Below are 14,100 nucleotides of genomic sequence, written 5' to 3'. Positions count from 1 at the left end.
TTTTAATCAGAAAAAACTTCACCTCAATCAAAAAAATGTTTTCAATCAAAGAAAAAACTTGTTCAAATGCAAAAAAGAAAAAAATTGAGACCAAAAAAATTGCATATAAACATGTTTTTTCTTTGATAGAATTTTTTTTTTTTGTTGAAAATACATTTTTTGATTGAAGTCATATTTTTGGATTTGAGCCATATTATGGGTAGGACATTTGTTTCTTTATTACTCAATGAAAACAAAAGCAGCCCCAACCTCAAAAAATGTTTTCAATAAAAAAAAGGTCACTTCAATAATAATAAAAAAAAATTCAATCAAAGAAAAAAACGTTTTCCCAACAGAATAAATACTTGAGACTAAAAAACAAATGCATTCGAACACGTTTTTTCTTTGAAATTTTTTCATTATTGAATTCAGTTTTTATTTGACTGAAAATATATTTTCTGATTGAAGTCATATTTTTGGATTTGAGCCATAAAATGAGTAGGACGTTTGTTTCTTTATTACTCAATCACAAAAGATATAACTTCAATCAAAAAAAAATATTTTCAATCAAAGCAAAAAAAAAAAAAGTGTTCGGAGTGTTTCGACTTTGTTTTGGCATTCAAACGCCTTTTTTTCTGATCGAAGTGAAAAAGTTTTGAAGCCTGTTTTTGCGATTGAATCATTTTGACACAAACATCCCACAGTGGGCGGATACTTCTCCATTGGTCGGGCATGTTTGAGTGACAGGTGTCCACACCAATGACGAATCTCCCTCCAGAAGAAGCAAGAAGGCAGCTACTTGTGTGCGGGGAAGTCAGTCTTTTCTATAGTCGTATGTTTGTGCAGCTGACACTGCATCTGTGGTTGCAGGCACAGGCCACTACTTATTCCACCACCAGCTGCAGCTGCATTGTAGTGTCCACGATACTGAATTTACTGTGAGTACAATGCCCTCAGCACACTTCACATTATAGGCTATATAAACACTGTTAAGCACGTTATATTAACGCAGTGGATTAATATCTCATTGCAGGCATCCAATGGCACAACAGTATTTAGTGAGGTTAAGGGATAGATTGGGCTCTGTCATCAACAGAGTACCTATTGATTTGGAGTACCTCCTGTTTGTATGCAATCAAGAGTTGCAGTTTGTTCGAGCTGGTGCACAATATTTAGAAGTTCCATCCTACTTTCCCTGTCCAACATGTGGTGGCTATATCGTTGTAGAGCGGAGGAACAGTATCCTGTCCTAGATGTGAGCTGAGCACTGCAGTCAGCTCTTGCAGACCATCAACCAGCTCTGCAGGAACTTCCAAATATTACTATGTAGCTATCAGCACAATCCACCAAACTGACTATATACCTAATAATAATCTAATAATAATCTTATAAAAAAAAGCCTTTCATATTCTGTGGAACACAAACACACATTACAGTTTTTCTCCATTGGTTTGGCTCATTTCTTGAAACCGAGATGACATTCTCAAAATAACATGGACAAGTCTCCAAACCACTGGGCATTTTCACACAATGGATTGGACATTTTTCATTCCTTTAAGCAAATTTTAAATGTTTCAGTACAGTTCTGCAAATGATTAAACACAATCTCCTACAGTTTGTACAAATACCGTGTGAATATATGTCAGTGATCTGAGCTGACTGTCACTTCTCAGTCAAAGTGTCATACCCTTCAAAACATGTTAGCATTATTTCAGTGTTTAAGTCGTCACAATCAAAACAATTTATTCAATTCCAAAAATATGTCAGGAACACCCTGAATTACTGTAGATCACTTCAACTTCAAGAGGAGCTATAAGAATGCGTGGTGGTGGAATACGAGGAAGAGGCCGAGGTGCACACAGACACCAAGCTGTCCTTGATGAAATTCGGGCTACTCTTGTTGACCATGTAATCAACTATGGCCTAACAATGGCAGAGGCAGGTCAAAGAGTGCAGCCTAGTGTGCCCCGCTCCACAGTTTCGTCTATCATTTTGGATGTGAAACTGCATTTTGTTGAGATCAAATTTGCTTGTAAGTAGATGAAACAGAGTTTTGAAATTTGTGTGAGCTGTTTTGCAAAAGTTGATTTGATTTTGAGAAATGTGTCAAAGCAATTGAGAAACTGTAAGAATAAACTTCCCATGGCTGTGCAAAGTGCCATGTGTGTGTCAGAACTTAAAGACTACTCATGTTTTGTTTTGTCTTATTGAGGTTTTTTTTCTTTTCACCATTGTACTGTTAGACATGGGGGATATTTGATGTTCCTCTGCCACAGTGACCAAACTTCTAAACGTTTTGACTAGTAGTGCTCACACAACGCTACAGGGACTTTGCATTTTGAGGGCACTGACCATTTGTATGAAAAAAATGTTTAGTTTTGAAGCATGAGTGAATTGTTTTCATAGAGATATGACCTTTTGCTGGTGATCCTTGGAGTTGTGCTAAGTCATCCACACCATTTTGCCAAATGAACCTATGATTTTGAGAATGTACTTTCTGTTTCAAGAAATGTGCTGAAGGTATTGAGAAAAAATGTGTCATTTTGGTGCCATTGACTATTTACACGAGAGGAGTATTTGGTTTTGAGGCATGGATGAAGTGTTTTGAGAGAGATATGGCATTTTGCTGGTAATCCATGGTGTTGTGCAGAACCAGAGAAAGTATTTTGCAAAATGCACCTAGAGTTTTGAGAATGTCATCTCGGTTTCGAGAAATAAGCCAAACCAATTGAGAAAAACTGTAAAGCATTACAAATGTCACTGGCTCCATCTAGTGGTACAAACATGAAGCAAACCTGACACACCTTTTAAAAAGCCCAGGAAACATCATTTCCACTAAAGATCCATAAAACACTTTGGAACAGACAAAACAAATGAAGTCCATTAAGGACCTGCTTTTAAAAGAAATGGTTCAATGTCTAATTCTGGGATTTTTTGTATCACAGTGGACATTTTTGCTGTTTTCAGGCCTAAAATCAACATGGCCACCTAAAACCAAACATCACGTGACATTTTTACATCAAGATTTTTCTACATTTTATAGATACACAACTGAGTAAAATTGAAATTGAAAGTTATTTCTAAAGATATTGTAGTAAACCCGTTGACCACTTTATATTAAATAAGTCAAAAAGCCTTGGAGTCTTTCTAGTCTTTTCTTCAGGAGGAAATGACATCATATGGAGCAGGTCATGTGATCTGGAATTAACACACTTCCTTGAGAGATGTTTTTGTAATGGGGAATTTAGTGGAAAGTGATTCAATTTGTTTTTTCTATATAAAATTTAATATATTGCCAAAAAAGAAATATCTGTCATGATTATCTAAACTTAATAAAAAGAACACAATAAAAAGTATTTCTGAATCAGCTCATTTTATTGTTGTTTAGCTAATTAGAAGGTGGTTATAATTAAATTCGGGCTGTTACTGAGTTCACATTTTAGTGATTTCCAGTCATTTTTTTTATGAATAAGTGATTGTTTCTATAATAAGTAATTATGGAATTTGTAAAGAAATGATCATTATGATCATAAAAAAGCATCACTTTTTCCCATAGACTTCAAAAATGACTCAAATGTCAAAATCCACCAAGTCTTAGAGTGTTTAGATATTAAATGGAAAAGTAAACATCTACAATTCTGCAGCAACTGGACAATTGAGATGTGACCAAACATTCCAGAAAAGACCTTAAACTGAGGTAACGTTGTGTATGAGTCTGTGACCGTTCCTATGGAAGACTTTAAGGAAAGTGTTGACAGACTAACAGCTAGCTAGCTAACTAACTAGCAGACTGTTATGGTGGAAACAACCTCTATTCAGTACTTTATAGAATCAGATTCAGATTCCTCTATTGTCATTGCAGAAGACAATGAAGGTCAAACACTAATAAAACAGATGTCAAAAAAGGTTCTTTCACCGAGTGACTGGCCATCTCATGGTTCTTCACATAATAACATGAAGGCCTTTCGATTTTGGGGGTTTTGTAGGTTTGGTTGGAATAAAAGATGTTTACATTTTTGTCTCTTGATTGAACCCTGTTGCTGTTCTCCTGGTTTACTTCCAGACCTGTGAGAAGTGAGACGTTCAGATGTGCCAGCCAGAGATCAGACCAGTGAGACTGAAGGTCACATTAAAAAAAAAGTCTGATTTGGTTTCTTCACACTTACAGTAAAAATTACATCTCAGTCACTTTAATGCGAAACCATTTAAATTGGACCATTTGAAGATTACTGATCCTCAGGGCCAGTGACCCCATAATTAACTTATTCAGCTGTCAGGGAATCACCGGACCAGCTCTCCATCCTACGGGTCCGGTTCTACCGCCCCCTGAGATCTAGCTCAGAGCCATGCTGTAGAACTGTTAAGCTGGTAAACGAGGAGAATTCGCCTAGCTTTCTCACTGCCTACATCCAGACGCCTAACCCTGCTTCCTCTGACAATTAATTTAACCGAGTTGCCACTTCGATATAGTTAAATATAATCACCAGTCACGCCTGTTAACGGCAGCTTCTCCTCTTATGGATCTTGCACTTGGTAAGTTGCTCGGTTTAATTCAGAGGGTATGGACATTTAGACAAACCCTAGGTTATAGAAGACAAAGAAAAGGAGCGCTACCTGGACTCGGCAGAGTTAGTTTGAGGTGCTCTTTGGAAGGGGATTCAAAAATCCTTGAAACAAAAAGAGGAGACTCCAAGGCACTCTCTAAAAAATATTAAGATTTAAAAAGCCTTTATTTAAACGGCATGGTCATATGGACCTATAAAACTTCTACGCGTTTCGGCATCAAGCCTTCATCAGGAAGTCATGCAAACAGATGTCAGACTGCAATAGGCCCTTTTAAAGGGATGCTCAACCAATTAGAACCTGCCACATGGACTTAGAGGCAAAGTCTGCAGGTAGTGTCAACCAGCAGACTCACCAACAGATGGTGTTATTCAGACCACAAAAAGTTTACATCCCCAAAAACCTGCATGGTATCACATAAAGCAGGTAAAATTAATTGAAAAAAACATTTAAAAAACACATCAGAAATCTGGTGAACAACATTTTCACAAAGTGGTCTGTACGTTAGGAGACTTTAACTCAGTGTTTAGACAACAACTTCCTCTACAAGAACACAGTATAATCTTGTTCTTCATTTAGTCCAGGAAATGTGGTGGCTTGTCTACAAGCCACCACATTAACAATAACACCATCTGTTGTTGAGTCTGCTGGTTGACACTACCTGCAGACTTTGCCTCTAAGTCCATTGGCAGGTTCTAATTGGTTGAGCATCCCTTTAAAAGGGCCTATTGCAGTCTGACATCTGTTTGCATGACTTCCTGATGAAGGCTTAATGCTGAAACACGTAGAAGTTTTATAGGTCTATATGACCATGCCGTTTAACTACAAACCATACACAAACTTGATAAATCTTATTGTTCATTTAATTTATTTACATAAAATCCATCTTAGCTCCTCTGTTATTATTAATGATTGATAAAAACGAAACCAGTTTGAATGTTGAGAATGCAGCTTAGAAATACCTGAACTCCAAGGTTGAAGTGTAACTGTGTTCTAACTGTAGTTTTACAGCATCACTGGGTTAAACTAGTGCAGCTGTTATTAAAAGAAAAGTCCACAAACTGTTGCAGCATCTTGTCAAGAAACTTTCCCTGTACTTCTACTATCCAAGAATTATTTAGTTAATTTTACTTTTGTAGTAGGGAAGGACTCACTCTGTTTGGACAAAGTCTGAAGTCTGTCCCGTTCTTTGGTCATTTCAGTGAGGCTGGCATTCAGTCGGTCTCTCTCTTCTGTCATGGAGGAAAGTTGATCATTGCTGGCCTGCAGACGTTCAGTCAGGTTTTCTTTGATGGCGGGTAAATCTGCAGCCGAATCACGGTTTGAAATATCAAGGTACACGTTTCAGAAACACCAGAGTCCTGATGCCGCCCATCATATAGCGCCTTATATTTTGAAAAAAAAAATGACCTAAAACCTGCATCTGAATCAGTACTTTTTATTCCTGTGGCGAAAAGAAAAGTAGTATTTAAGAAGACAGTCACAGGGAAGGCAGTCGTCCTTCAGAGCAGAATAAGGTTCCTGAAAATCACACATTTACGTTCATGTTTAACCAGCTTTTACAATAAAAAGATTCTCTAGTCAACAGCTAGAGAACTGTGAACCACAGAGGATGTATCTTTCTATGTCACTGCCATTATACAGCCACAGGGCAAACAATTCTGTTTCAGTGGTCGATCATCCATCACCTCTGAAACTTGTCACTTCCTGAGAACGTAAGTAACTGAAAAGATCACATTTCACACTCACTGCAGTCTGTGCTACAGACCTGATAATCTGAGGAAAAATCAGCTACCTTACCAGCAATGGAAGAAATTTATGCCAATATTGAACGTGATAAACCTGCTGACCCAAAACGTTCCAGGAATCAAACAGGTAAGAATGAAGTGACAGAGATTCTAAATAGAATATACATTATTATCTGTCATTTACTGCTGTACAGATAATTGGTTTATTTCTGCGTCAAGGTCCGAGGAGTTCTCAGAGGAGTTTTCATTCAGTTATTCTCTGTTTGGGGCTGCTGAGTGTTTTCCTGCTGGTTGGACTCATCGTCCTCGGTGTCCTCTGTGAGTAAAACAGCTTTAAATTTTTTATTGTAAAAGCAGGTTAAACATGAACTTAAATGTGTGATTTTCAGGAACCTTATTCTGCTCTGATGGACGACTGTCTTCTTAAATACTTCTTTTATTTTCGCCACAGGAATAAAAAGTACTGATTCAGATGCAGGTTTTAGGTCATTTTTTTTTTCAATATAAGGCGCTATGTGATAGGCGGACTTCTCTTTTTACTCATTACAGCTGAGCTAGTTTGCGCTATGATGCTGTAAAACTACAGTTTTAACACAGTTGCACTTGGGTTCAGATACTTTTAACTTATTCTGTAAAGTCAGCCTTGGGTTCAAGTCCCCCACCACATTTAAACTGATTTAATTCATGTCAGTCATGAAAAATGCAAGAGCAGCTAAGATTGATTTTATGGAACTCATTCAGGTTAGAACAGTAGAATAAGTCAAGTTTTGTTTCTGTTCTCTACAGAAATCAGATTCACTGAGCTTAGTTCCACAAAATGTGAGAATAATTTGATTTAGGACTGAAGTTGAGAGACAGGATTAATAGAAAGCATCAGGACTCTGGTGTTTCTGAAAAATGTACCTTGATATTTCAGACCGTGACTCGGCTGCAGATTTATCCGCCACCAAAGAAAACCTGACCAAAGAACGGGACAGACTTCAGTGTTTGTCCAAACAGAGTGAGTCCTTCCCTGCCTGATAGAAGATAGAAATGTCTACCTGTTACTCTCCAGTCATGAGATGACCACGAAATGAGCAGAAGATTCAAAAATAAGAAATTATCAAATAAGATAAAATCCTTGAAGTTCCTCTCTCGCCATTGATTAAACCTCAAAAAAACTCATCTCTGCATGCTCTGCAATCTTTCATTAAATAAATTTAATTGAATTTAATTAATGAATTTAGAATTTAGAACAGGACTGGGCTCATGGGTTGGTCACGCATGAAATACCAGAAGTCTGAAGCCGTGTTTTTGACATTGTCATCATTACTCTGTAGTTTCAAGGTAGAAATCTTCAGTCATGATGTAGACTTCTCATTTCATTCATAATATGTCTTCTAGCAAATAAAATCACTGCATGGACTGAAGACAAATTACTGTTGAGATCCAAGTCTAACTTAGACATTGTTGTAGGGGCCTTTAGGGGTAACTGCTGAAAACACTGACTTGTGCTACAATAACTTCATTAATACATGCACATTTTGATAAGTAATGAGCATCATTTGATATTTCTTCCAGACAAAACGTGTCCTGCAGGATGGAAGATGTTCAGTTGTTCCTGTTATCTCCTCTCTCAAGAGTCTGATTCCTGGAACAAAAGCAGGGAGGACTGCAGAAGCAAAGGAGCAGATCTGGTGGTGATAAACAGCGATGAAGAACAGGTACAGAACCTGTTTTAGCATGTTTTCAATCACATGGAAATGTATTTCAGTCTTCATCCTCAGTGTACATTACTTTGCCCAGTTTTCAAGACTAAAAGGAAACAGCTGTGTTCTCTTCCAGTGTGTTTTAATTCAGACATTGTAGACTTAAACTGTGTGTCTTTAATAAGCCCATATTTAAAGATTAGAACTCTTTAACAGCCAACAACGGACATTTTCTGTGACTTTCTGCAGCACAGAATTCAGTTAAACTCTGGATAGTATTTAAAACCAGAGAAGCTGCATAGATATTCATTGTCCATCCATCCATCCATCCATCCATTGCAGGGTCAGATTCAATCCTGAATCTGAAGTTTGACGATCGGGTGAGACTCCATTTCTGGCAGCCTGAAGTAAATTTTCCCAAGGAGGAAGTGTGATAGCAAAGTAATCGGAGCACTTTCCATTGTTTAAGACAGGAATCACCACCCTGGCGCTGCACAGTGATGTAGTGGTTAGCATTTTCGCTTTGCACCAAGAAGATCCCTGGTTCGTGTCCCGGCTTTCCCGGGATCTTTCTGCATGGAGTTTGCATGTTCTCCCTGTGCATGTGTGGGTTTTCTCCGGGCACTCCGCCTTCCTCCCACAGTCCAAAAACATGCTGAGGTTAATTGATGACTCTAAATTGCCCGTAGGTGTGAATGTGAGAGTGATTGTTTGTTCTGTATATGTAGCCCTGCGACAGACTGGCGACATGTCCAGGGTGTACCCTGCCGTCGCGCGACTCAGCTGGGATAGACTCCAGCCCCCCCACGACCCTAGTGAGAATAGAGCAGTGTATAGAGGATGGACAGATGAAATCACCACCCTCCAACTGCCACTCCACATGGACTGTCACAGATGACCACTGAAGAGGCATGTCAGTAAAGATGGTCCAACAATGTCCAGAGTCCTCAGAATCTTTAATGAATCTCATCAACATCGAGTGCTTTACCACTGATGAATTTCTTGGCTACCACAGTGACCTCTACCATGGATATGGGCTTCCCCCAAGTCTTCATTCACTGCCTCCTCAGCAGAATACGTGTTAACGTGGTTGAAAGAGTGTTTCCATTCAACTTCCACTTCTTGACAGTGTCCTCAGTCTGCAGTTCTCCTCCTCAGCTACATAGTCTGTCCAAGTCCTGCCTCCCCTTCCTGAGGCGTTGAACTGTTTAATAGATCAGTTTCTGCTATATTCCGTTATCCGCCCTATTGACAGTTTTTGACCATCCACAGTTCTTTTCCATCTTCACCACCATTGGTCCTGCTGATCTTTAGTCCAAGCCTGACAAAACTTGGCCTTGATTTTAGATTTGTAAAACTTTGTTCATCCATCAAAGCAACTCCAACCTTACAACAAGACCACAACAACACAAGGAATTGCATTCTTTCTACCAATGTTTATATGAACACTTTTAATATGTTCAGTTGTCATGGCAATTAGACCCTGTTGAGCTGATTGGTCCCCTTATCATTGCTTGCAGCTTTTTTTAAATTGTTAGTTTTAATCAGAGCAGTTGTATTATGATGTGTTCATAGAAAACTGGTAAACTGCTCATGTTGTATTGTGGTTAAGAGCTAAAATGTAATTTTCTTCATGTTGAACAGACGTTTCTCTCTACGTTCACCAACAACTCAACTTGGATTGGGTTGAATGACATCCAAACAGAAGGAACCTGGATGTGGGTGGATGGAACTCCTCTGATTCTGAAGTAAGGCTTCACTTTAGCATAGCATCGATATTTACATCCTCATAGAGTCACAAACCACTCACCAACTGAACCATTCACATCATATCTACATGCTATCATCATAGAAGAAGGCTATTCACACATCAGACACCGATCTGATCCAATTCTGATTCCTTTGTCAAAGAAAAACAGTCTAATAATTCTGTTGTTTACTGACTTGCCAGCTACTGGGACAAAAACGAGCCGAACAATAAACGAGGAATACATGATAAAGAAGACTGTGCTCAACTCAGAACTCCTCCCAACACTCTTTGGAATGATCTTTCATGTACATCGTTTCTGCAGTGGATCTGTGAAAAACAACCATAATGTTGCTGCATTATTTGTTTGAGGATCATGTGTATTTGAAGGTCAGATATCTAAAGAAATAACTGTGAGAACTTCAGGCTTTTATATTAAGTATTTCCAGAACTGCTGTCATTCACACACAGCCTTAAAATTCAATACCTAAACAAATTTGCTGAAAGTGGATCATTGAGTATTTTTTAAAAAAAATGACATCATTGTTGTAGAAAATGTTATTAGTACTTGGATGAACTGTATTTGTACTGTGACCATCACAAACCAGTGTGTTAATCAGAGCACATAATAGATCTGACTGTGAATGTTTTCTACTATTTTGTTCTGGTGTGTGATTCTGTTGTGACCAGCGTCAACACCAAGGTCTAATCACACCCAGACTGTGTGTCGTCTTCATGAGGAAACAAAGCTGCGGTGTGTGAAGGACTGATGTTATTATAAGTTTGCATTTCTTGTTTGAATGTGGGTCAGATCTCTGAACACGACTCTGGTGTCAGAGCTCTGTCCTTCAGCTGAAATATTCACTCTGCATTTCTCTGCTTTATTATTCTTTAATAAATTACAAAGACAAATACTGTGTGTTGACTAACTGTTAAAGGGGAAACTATGAAGGCAAATTTGTTTCTTTATTTTTCAATCGAAAAAAAGTTGCTCCAATCGCAAAACATGTTTTTAATCAGAAAAAACTTCACTTCAATCAAAAAAATGTTTTCAATCAAAGAAAAAACTTGTTCAAATGCAAAAAAGAAAAAATTGAGACCCAAAAAATTGCATATAAACATGTTTTTTTCTTTGATAGAATTTTTTTTTTTGTTGAAAATACATTTTTTGATTGAAGTCATATTTTTGGATTTGAGCCATATTATGGGTAGGACATTTGTTTCTTTATTACTCAATGAAAACAAAAGCAGCCCCAACCTCAAAAAATGTTTTCAATAAAAAAAAGGTCACTTCAATAATAATAAAAAAAATTCAATCAAAGAAAAAACGTTTTCCCAACAGAATAAATATTTGAGACTAAAAAACAAATGCATTCGAACACGTTTTTTCTTTGAAATTTTTTCATTATTGAATTCAGTTTTTATTTGACTGAAAATATATTTTCTGATTGAAGTCATATTTTTGGATTTGAGCCATAAAATGAGTAGGACGTTTGTTTCTTTATTACTCAATCACAAAAGATATAACTTCAATCAAAAAAAAAATATTTTCAATCAAAGCAAAAAAAAAAAAGTGTTCGGAGTGTTTCGACTTTGTTTTGGCATTCAAACGCCTTTTTTTCTGATCGAAGTGAAAAAGTTTTGAAGCCTGTTTTTGCGATTGAATCATTTTGACACAAACATCCCACAGTGGGCGGATACTTCTCCATTGGTCGGGCATGTTTGAGTGACAGGTGTCCACACCAATGACGAATCTCCCTCCAGAAGAAGCAAGAAGGCAGCTACTTGTGTGCGGGGAAGTCAGTCTTTTCTATAGTCGTATGTTTGTGCAGCTGACACTGCATCTGTGGTTGCAGGCACAGGCCACTACTTATTCCACCACCAGCTGCAGCTGCATTGTAGTATCCACGATACTGAATTTACTGTGAGTACAATGCCCTCAGCACACTTCACATTATAGGCTATATAAACACTGTTAAGCACGTTATATTAACGCAGTGGATTAATATCTCGTTGCAGGCATCCAATGGCACAACAGTATTTAGTGAGATTAAGGGATAGATTGGGCTCTGTCATCAACAGAGTACCTATTGATTTGGAGTACCTCCTGTTTGTATGCAATCAAGAGTTGCAGTTTGTTCGAGCTGGTGCACAATATTTAGAAGTTCCATCCTACTTTCCCTGTCCAACATGTGGTGGCTATATCGTTGTAGAGCGGAGGAACAGTATCCTGTCCTAGATGTGAGCTGAGCACTGCAGTCAGCTCTTGCAGACCATCAACCAGCTCTGCAGGAACTTCCAAATATTACTATGTAGCTATCAGCACAATCCACCAAACTGACTATATACCTAATAATAATCTAATAATAATCTTATTAAAAAAGCCTTTCATATTCTGTGGAACACAAACACACATTACAGTTTTTCTCCATTGGTTTGGCTCATTTCTTGAAACCGAGATGACATTCTCAAAATAACATGGACAAGTCTCCAAACCACTGGGCATTTTCACACAATGGATTGGACATTTTTCATTCCTTTAAGCAAATTTTAAATGTTTCAGTACAGTTCTGCAAATGATTAAACACAATCTCCTACAGTTTGTACAAATACCGTGTGAATATATGTCAGTGATCTGAGCTGACTGTCACTTCTCAGTCAAAGTGTCATACCCTTCAAAACATGTTAGCATTATTTCAGTGTTTAAGTCGTCACAATCAAAACAATTTATTCAATTCCAAAAATATGTCAGGAACACCCTGAATTACTGTAGATCACTTCAACTTCAAGAGGAGCTATAAGAATGCGTGGTGGTGGAATACGAGGAAGAGGCCGAGGTGCACACAGACACCAAGCTGTCCTTGATGAAATTCGGGCTACTCTTGTTGACCATGTAATCAACTATGGCCTAACAATGGCAGAGGCAGGTCAAAGAGTGCAGCCTAGTGTGCCCCGCTCCACAGTTTCGTCTATCATTTTGGATGTGAAACTGCATTTTGTTGAGATCAAATTTGCTTGTAAGTAGATGAAACAGAGTTTTGAAATTTGTGTGAGCTGTTTTGCAAAAGTTGATTTGATTTGAGAAATGTGTCAAAGCAATTGAGAAACTGTAAGAATAAACTTCCCATGGCTGTGCAAAGTGCCATGTGTGTGTCAGAACTTAAAGACTACTCATGTTTTGTTTTGTCTTATTGAGGTTTTTTTTTTCTTTTCACCATTGTACTGTTAGACATGGGGGATATTTGATGTTCCTCTGCCACAGTGACCAAACTTCTAAACGTTTTGACTAGTAGTGCTCACACAACGCTACAGGGACTTTGCATTTTGAGGGCACTGACCATTTGTATGAAAAAAATGTTTAGTTTTGAAGCATGAGTGAATTGTTTTCATAGAGATATGACCTTTTGCTGGTGATCCATGGAGTTGTGCTAAGTCATCCACACCATTTTGCCAAATGAACCTATGATTTTTGAGAATGTACTTTCTGTTTCAAGAAATGTGCTGAAGGTATTGAGAAAAAATGTGTCATTTTGGTGCCATTGACTATTTACACGAGAGGAGTATTTGGTTTTGAGGCATGGATGAAGTGTTTTGAGAGAGATATGGCATTTTGCTGGTAATCCATGGTGTTGTGCAGAACCAGAGAAAGTATTTTGCAAAATGCACCTAGAGTTTTGAGAATGTCATCTCGGTTTCCAGAAATGAGCCAAACCAATTGAGAAAAACTGTAAAGCATTACAAATGTCACTGGCTCCATCTAGTGGTACAAACATGAAGCAACCCTGACACACCTTTTAAAAAGCCCAGGAAACATCATTTCCACTAAAGATCCATAAAACACTTTGGAACAGACAAATCAAATGAAGTCCATTAAGGACCTGCTTTTAAAAGAAATGGTTCAATGTATAATTTCTGGAACTTTTGTATCACAGTGGACATTTTTGCTGTTTTCAGGCCTAAAATCAACATGGCCACCTAAAACCAAACATCACATGACATTTTTACATCAAGATTTTTTAAAATGTTATAGATACACAACTGAGTAAAATTGAAATTGAAAGTTATTTCTAAAGATATTGTAGTAAACCTGTTGACTACTTTATATTAAATAAGTCAAAAAGCCTTGGAGTCTTTCTAGTCTTTTCTTCAGGAGGAAATGACATCATATGGAGCAGGTCATGTGATCTGGAATTAACACACTTCCTTGAGAGATGTTTTTGTAATGGGGAAATTAGTGGAAAGTGATTTAATTTGTTTTTTTCTATATAAAATTTAATATATTGCCAAAAAAGAAATATCTGTCATGATTATCTAAACTTAATAAAAAGAACACAATAAAAACTATTTCTGAATCAGCTCATTTATTGTTGTTTAA

The 14,100-nt window shown here is 37.6% G+C and overlaps 2 protein-coding genes across 3 annotated transcripts in view; one reads left to right on the top strand and one right to left on the bottom strand.

The window, feature by feature from the left end:
- Positions 1–14,100, bottom strand: part of nup98 (nucleoporin 98 and 96 precursor) — a 132,802-nt gene that overhangs the window by 18,402 nt on the left and 100,300 nt on the right. The window lies entirely within an intron of this gene.
- The window catches only part of LOC127530663 (protein NLRC3-like), a 139,439-nt gene that overhangs the window by 81,077 nt on the left and 44,262 nt on the right, over positions 1–14,100 (top strand). The window lies entirely within an intron of this gene.

The sequence above is a fragment of the Acanthochromis polyacanthus genome, chromosome 17, assembly GCF_021347895.1.
Source record: "Acanthochromis polyacanthus isolate Apoly-LR-REF ecotype Palm Island chromosome 17, KAUST_Apoly_ChrSc, whole genome shotgun sequence".
In the NCBI taxonomy this organism is placed as follows: domain Eukaryota; kingdom Metazoa; phylum Chordata; class Actinopteri; family Pomacentridae; genus Acanthochromis; species Acanthochromis polyacanthus.
Note: the sequence above shows the minus strand (reverse complement) of the source record. Positions and strands in the feature narration are given on the sequence as shown.